The sequence below is a fragment of the Ictalurus punctatus genome, chromosome 14, assembly GCF_001660625.3.
Source record: "Ictalurus punctatus breed USDA103 chromosome 14, Coco_2.0, whole genome shotgun sequence".
In the NCBI taxonomy this organism is placed as follows: domain Eukaryota; kingdom Metazoa; phylum Chordata; class Actinopteri; order Siluriformes; family Ictaluridae; genus Ictalurus; species Ictalurus punctatus.
The window spans coordinates 7,575,116-7,582,585 of record NC_030429.2 but is presented as its reverse complement, the minus strand read 5'-3'; the positions used below and the strand labels follow the sequence as shown (position 1 = coordinate 7,582,585).

Here is a 7,470-nt window from a genome sequence, read left to right as displayed (position 1 = left end):
GTACCTTCGTCAGCAGATGTTGGTGGACGTCCTATTCTCGGTCGGTCCGTAACACTCCCAGCCCTTTTTGAATTCGTTAATAAGTTTGGCAACACTCAGCACATTCACACGGACAACAGTAATCCGATATTAAGCGATTAAGACGATACTCTGATTACGAAACCAGCATGTAAACAGCGATTATTGATGACCTTAATCCCACTGAAGTCACACTCGAAGTAAACACAAATCGAATCGAGACCTGTTCCTGTTTTAGTCGCATTACAGACGCGTCTATAACGCGTTATAGACTTTATAGACATTTGGGTCTTTGACCAAAAAAAAAAAAAAGTATGCCCCATCATATCAATGTTTATTCATTTTCTTTGTGAAATAACATCATGCTCTTTATCTATTTATTTAGCCACTAGATTATGCTATTTCCTGTGTATTTTACTCTAGAAACGAAAGCTAGCTCTTTAATAAATACTGTACCTGTGATGTTTTGGGTTTTTTTTTTTTTCTCCCCCTAGCAGCCAGAACAATTCTCAAAGCCGTTATTATAGAAAAAGAAATCGAATCCTTTTGAGCTATCAGAACGGAGAATTCAACAGCACTGTGGTGTATAAGGCATATTAAAGAACCGGTGCGTAATCATCAACGAATCGACAACGAGTCAATGAATTAGATCCCAAGAACTAACAATGGAGCAAGTTAAACAATTCATTTAGATTTAAAAACACCTACTGAGCTGGCTTTGTCATTACCTGACACAATATTATACATCAATATACTGTACATATAATATACACTAATATGCAAATGCACAAGGGCAATGGCTAAGCGCTTCAGATTACTTTTCAGATGATCCCCCCCCTTGTCACTGACTGACAGTTTACTGAAAGGACGTCTGGCATCACACTGCACTCAAAAATAATGGTGTTGATCAGTCTGCTTTTTTGGATGAGAAATGACTGCGTGCCAAAATTCCAGGCTGAGCTATTTATTTGGCTGGGTTAAAAGAAAGTTTTGAAGAGCATCACCTCATTACCGAGTGCCTGCTGCTTGGTCTGATTAGTCACCCTAGGTGGTCTGACCCAAAACACTTCAGCTATACTGATATTTTCTCTTTGTTGTCTTCCAGTGTATTGTTCTTTATCATAACACAGCTCTGTTGAATTCATGATTCTGATTGGTCAGAAGGTCATCATTTTTCAGCGTCGGCTATAATTCGAGTCTCAGGCTTATATCGATGCTTTGTTATACGTTTCTGTAGTAAGAACCAATCCATGGCGGCTTGTACGGTAGACTCTGCACATAATCGAATACTAATACTAGCCAGTTTTAAGAAAATGTGGTGTTATTTAACAGCAAAAAATATGTCCATTTGTGTGGTGAACATGTCTGTAAGGAGACGTTTATTAACCGTTCATGGAAGGAGTCTCCAGTTCCAGTGCTTTCGGACAGTCGGTAAGTTTTCCAACATGGGAAATCTTGTACTTTTTTTCGCTTCTTGAAGCTGAACTTCAGAGAAACCGAAGCGGGAGCTACTGTTTATAGCGGCGATAACATAAAAGATAACACGTGCTAATGTTTCATGGTTGTTGCACAACATGAAATGTAACTATGAATGGATAAAAAGTGCGATTGTTGTTCATAAATAATTGTAATTGTTGACAGGTTGTTGCGGTACAAGACGAACGAAACACTTCGGGGCATGCTGTTAATGGAAACGAATCCACTCCGAAGCGGTAACAGTAGCTCTGCTTTCAGTCATTGATTATATTCCTATAACCGCACACCTCTAAGTGCTTTATTCTTTATTTATTTCCTCATTCTTAATTAGGGTGTTGTTCTTATTGGTGGAAATGATGTAATCTCATTTAGGCTTCGATCTTATTGGTCGACCCTCAATAAAGTTTAACTGCAGGACAGAAGCTTTAAAACTTCTTCTACCGAGCGACCATCTTTCCAACCTTGTGAAGGAGAACCTCGAAGGACAGGACATTGAAGTTCTCCTTTCCTTACAATGACAATTACCAAGAGGCTGCCACATATTGATTCGTTTTAGGCGATTAGGGCTTGTCAATACTTTTGGGCCATCGGTTTATCTGAGCGCAGCATCAGTTTAAAAACAAAGGCGAAGAAGCTCTTCTCCATATTCAGTATGAGAAACTTTGACCAGGATATCTGACATAACTTGTCTACATGATTATAATTCCAATGTGTATAGACGAATTTAATGAATATTCCAGAGTACACGTAGCAGTAGGTCTTTTCTCTCTAGTAGATTTTTTTATTTTTTTTTCAATGAATACTTCAAGCAGTCTGGGTTAAAATAATAGACTCGGATGTAGGATCAAAATCTTCTGTAGTTTGTTCAAAAGAGGGCACGGACGTCATGCTAAATACGTCCTCGTTTGAGTCGACTGGCCCACTTTCTGACGTGACGATTTATTAAACGGTTGCTTCTGACGGCGCTTGGCACTTGTATGAAGAGGGCGATTGAATCCTGTTCATCAGAAGATCTCCTTATCGTAATTACGACATCTTTCTTGTTAATCTTTTTTCCAATTTAGATGCACAAGTGAAAGAGCGGGGGGGGTTCATTCATCCATCTTTAGTACCCACGTTACCCTGATCAGGGTCGCAATGGATCCAGAGCCAAGCTCAGGAACACTGGGTGCAAGGAGGGAGAATTCTCTCCAAACGGGATGCCAGTCCATCACGGGGCACCTTGCACACGCACTCATTCACACCTAGGAGAAATTCAGCATAGCCGATCCTCCAAACTGCATGTTTTTGGGAGGTGAGAGGAAATCCATGCAAACCGAGAGAACGTGAAACACCACACAGATAGTAACCGGAGCTCAGGATCAAACTAGGACCAAGTAAAAAAACGTTGCTATTCTTAAATTTCCTCCAGTATTAAACAGTAAAAACGTTTTTAACTGTTGAAATTGTGAAAGGTCCCAGCAGACGATGAATTGACACAATTCATGACTGTATTTGATGTATTTGATTGGATGCTTTAAGTTGAAATGTAAATAAAGGGTAAATACAATGCCCATGTTATGGAAGTATAGCGTACACTCATCGGCCGGACGAGAGAAGAGGAGACTTGTAATGTTCATAAGGAGTACGTTGAAACTCTAAATCCAGTTTGTCTTGGAAATGTAGTTAAATACGAGTACGATTCATTTTTGGTAACAACGATGTAACAATAATGTTCGAGTGTAGTAACGAAGGCTTGTGCGATCTCGATCAGGATTTTCCATTTTCAAATATTCGAACGCGCAATCGTATCATCCAGACCCCAAAAAAAGACCAAAACGTGCATTTCCACCCATTTAGATTCAGATTAGCTATGCGTTCGGGAACTGTGGAAATCCTGAAAACTCAACTGGATGGTGGATTTTATTTATTTATTTATTTATTTATTTATTTTTAAACATCAGCAGATTTCAGTATAATCTGTCGTCTAATGGGCGACGTTTTCATTGTTAACGGAGAGCATCAGTCAATAAACAGAGCAGCATATTTAACCGCTTTCTACTAACTAATCATCTTTAACAATGTCTGTAAAGTTAGTTTTGACACGACGATGTAGGCCTATTTAATCTTTTTGGGTCGAATTCTTTTTGGTGGCATCTCTAATACGTATAGTTATACATGTATAATAAATATGTACTTATTAAATATGATCTTAGTCGAACATACGCTGTTGGATTTTTCCACAGTAATGAGTCTCCATTTCTCTTGACAGAAAGTGAGGGAGCCTGCCCAAGCTCATCTCCTGCTGATATCTTCTGCGAACATACGCCGATGTTTTCGCATAGCTCCTACACGTAATGGTTGGCAGGTCTGGTAATATTTAATCTAATCAACGATAAGGATATAGTGGCAATGTAATATCATGTACAGACGATAATATCATTATATCACACCAGCCTGTAATAAGTAATTACTCAAGTATTTTTCCACTTTCGCAGAAGAGATTGTATTCCGTCCCCTTTCGCTCGACTTTAAATCAGTGATCCGTCTCAGATGCTTTGATCCGTTTTACTTAAGGCTTCTTTTGTATTTTTTTTTGTGTGTGTCAGATATACGTTTAGCGAAGGGATTACAAATAACCATGTCAAAGGGCAATCGAGCTTGTTTGCTGAGATAAACCCTTATGCTATAATGTGACCTAACCATTCTGAAACTGTATGGTGGCTCGCCGGAGTCTCAGCGCTCCGATGACATTAACCGGGTGTCAAGCCGCAGGCAGGAGGGGAAAGATATAAACACAGCAAGCACTCGAGTGTAAGCTATTACTAACATGCCCCTCCACCGTCCTCAGATATTTGTCTCCTTTGCACTTTGCACAGTGGATCTCCATGCACTTGGAGCAGCTGTTCGTAAAGCTCATTTATGAGCAGGATGGTTGGCAGGCAGGGTGGCCAAGCGGAGTTTTAGTTCATGTTACGGCTGATCAAGAGTACTCCACTTACCTGCAGACACTGAGTGCTGTTCCAGGCCCACTGTGAAAACCTCAAATCATGTTATCATTGCTTTATTCTCTTGTCAATTGGTTTGTCTTTTGTATGATGCAAAATTGCACAAATGGGCTAAAACGAAAATTGACCAAAAGGCTTTTCATCTTTCTCCACTGATTTCTCTAGTTTGTGTGTATATATATATATATATATATATATATATATATATATATGTGTGTGTATATATATATATATATATATATATATATATATATATATATATATATATATATATATATATATATATATATATATATATATATATATATATATATGAGAAATAAAACACTTTTGGGTGTGTTGTTATTGGAAAAGTATCAATAATGAGTGTTTTATTCCTATAATATTTGAAAAGGTTTTTATAAATTTCTGTAGTCCTTTAGCGCACACAAAGTGCACCAGTCAGCCATAGCATTAAAACCACCAGATTAATGATGAGTCTTTATTTATCACATATACATATGCACAGTGAAATTCTTCTCTGCGTATATCCCAGCATGTCAGGAAGTTGGGGTCAGAGCGCAGGGTCAGCCATGATATTAGCGCCCTTGGAGCAGAGAGGGTTAAGGGCCTTGCTCAAGGACTCAACAGTGGCAGCTTGGCAGTGCTGGGGCTTGAACCCCCGACCTTCCGATCAGTAACCCAACTTAACAGTCAAGCCAACATTGACACCATTAATATTGTGTAGGTCCTCCTTTTGCTGCCAAAACAGCTCTGCCCCATCAAGGCATGGACTCCACAGCACACCTTCAGAGGTTTTGTGGTATCTGGCACCAAGATGTTAACAGCAGATCCTTTAAATCCGGTTAGTTGCGAGGTGCGCCCTCCATGGATCAGACTTGTTTATTCAGCACATCCCACAGATGTTTTGTCATGTTCCTCAAACCATTCCTGAACAGTTTTTGTAGTGTGGCAGGGTGCATTATCCTGCTGAAAGAGACCACTATCATTAGGGGATACTGTTGAAGGGGTGGAGCACCTGGTCTGTAAGCAACGTTTAGGTAGGTCTTACGTGTCAAAGTAACACACATGAATGCCAGGACCAAGGTTAACACACATGAATGCCAAGGTTTCCCAGCAGAACATTGTTAGAGCATCACACTCTGCTTTAAGTTGAGTGAACGCTGGTGCGTTTGGCTGCTTCTACTCTCCGGTCTATTCTGGTCGCCTATCGTATCGAAGTTTGCCCTATTTTTACAACATTTCTTTGGATTTGGGGCCCTCGATTACTGTCTGTGTCTGTTTTAAAATATTATTGGATATGACGCCTCGGGTACAGTCTGCTGCTGTGATTGTTCTGTACCTCATCAACGTCTGCCTGGTGGTGTTGCCCACTGCCGTTCCTGGACTGGCTGTCCTAGGGTCTGTGGTTGATACCTGGCGCACTTCATCTGGTGCTGACCGGAGTTGCAGAAGTGGAGTTCAATGTCTGCCAGATTGATTGTTTGGGCCATTGGTCTGGTGCTGTGGCTCCATCCTCTGTTCTGGCTGTGGATCCCCTCCATTGCTGTCCAGCGGTGTTGACATTTTTTACCATGTGGATGTTCATGCCGCTGTTATGAATTATTCTTGTCTTCGGCACCATCAGTGCCTTTCTGTGATTGACATACTCAGCAGCAGAGCTCTACCGACTCCGGTCTCACTACGAGCCTCCTCCAACTGTACTGCACATCCTCCGGTGTCGGAGATGCATCCATCGTTGATCGTGTTGGAACTTTCACTACAGTACTACTAACTCCATCCATGCATTTTGGTCCATGTGTCCTCGCATACCTAAAAATACCTCAAGCTCCGTAGACTGCAGTGTGCTAGTTACTCTGGCCAGCTCAACTAAACCTGCTGTTTCTGACGGTCTTAAATTCTCCCTTTTTAATACCCGATCTCTCAGCAATAAGGCTCCTTTTGTCCATGATCTCATTGCAGACCTAAAAATTGATTTTATGTGTCTTACTGAGACTTGGCAAAAACCTAACTTTTTTTTTTAAATTTATCTAAACCGAACAATACCACCGGAATTCCTTTACACGTGTAAACCCCATTCTTCCGGTAAGGGGGGCGGGCTCGCACTCATTTATTGCAAGAACCTTAAAATCAGACCGGTTTCAGTCTCAGAGCCATCCTCCTTTGAAGTGCTGGCCGTCCAACTGAAAGGACCCGCTCCCACCATCGTAGCAGCGATTTGTAGACCCCCCAAGCAAGCCCTCTGCTATATTTCATACTGAACTCGCTTCTATTTTAACAAGTTGCATGCTATATCCATTTCGATAACCCCACTAGCACACTTTATAAGGATTTTAATTCCATCTTGGATAGTTTTGACCTTAATCAGTTTGTTGGGTTCCCTACACACAATAAAGGTCACATATTAGATTTAGTTTGTTGTTCTGGTGTATTACCATGTAATTTTAGTGCGACTAAATTCCCCATTTCTGACCACGAGCTTGTCTTGTGTGATGCCACAGTTTTCCCTATCAAAATTAATTGCCATAAATCTTTTTGTAATATTAAAAATGTTAACCATGGTGACCTGAACAGATTCATCCGTAATTCTGTTAACTCCGTTAGCCACTCCTCCTCCACCCTGGACCTGGTACATCACTATAATGATAGTCTATCCCTTATACTGGATACCTTGGCCCCCTGAAAACCCGTAAAAGGCTAATTTTTTCAATCCTCTCCATGATATACCTCCGAGCTTCAACAGCAAAAAGCTCTGGGCCGTCATTTGGAGCGATTGTCTAAAAAAAAAAAAAAAAAAAAAAATTGGACTTGCTATACTTAAACAGCTGTACTCTGATCACGTGATATCTCATAAGAATGCACTCAATGCTGCTAAATCATCCTACTATGCTAACATCATTAGTTCTGGACAAAGTAATCATGGACCTTATTCTCCACTCTCAACAAACTTCTTAAGCTTCCAGAAAATACTTCTTCTCATTTCAACTCC

The 7,470-nt window shown here is 40.4% G+C and overlaps 1 protein-coding gene across 9 annotated transcripts in view; it reads left to right on the top strand.

Annotated features, from left to right (window-relative positions):
- The window catches only part of enox2 (ecto-NOX disulfide-thiol exchanger 2), a 303,597-nt gene that overhangs the window by 33,780 nt on the left and 262,347 nt on the right, over nucleotides 1–7,470 (top strand). The window contains exon 2 of one of the 9 annotated variants that reach the window (XM_053685511.1): nucleotides 1,660–1,730. The exons of the other annotated variants lie outside the window; for them this stretch is intronic. The gene's annotated coding sequence lies outside the window, so the exon portion shown is untranslated. The remainder of the gene's footprint in view (nucleotides 1–1,659; nucleotides 1,731–7,470) is intronic. 9 annotated transcript variants of the gene reach the window in all.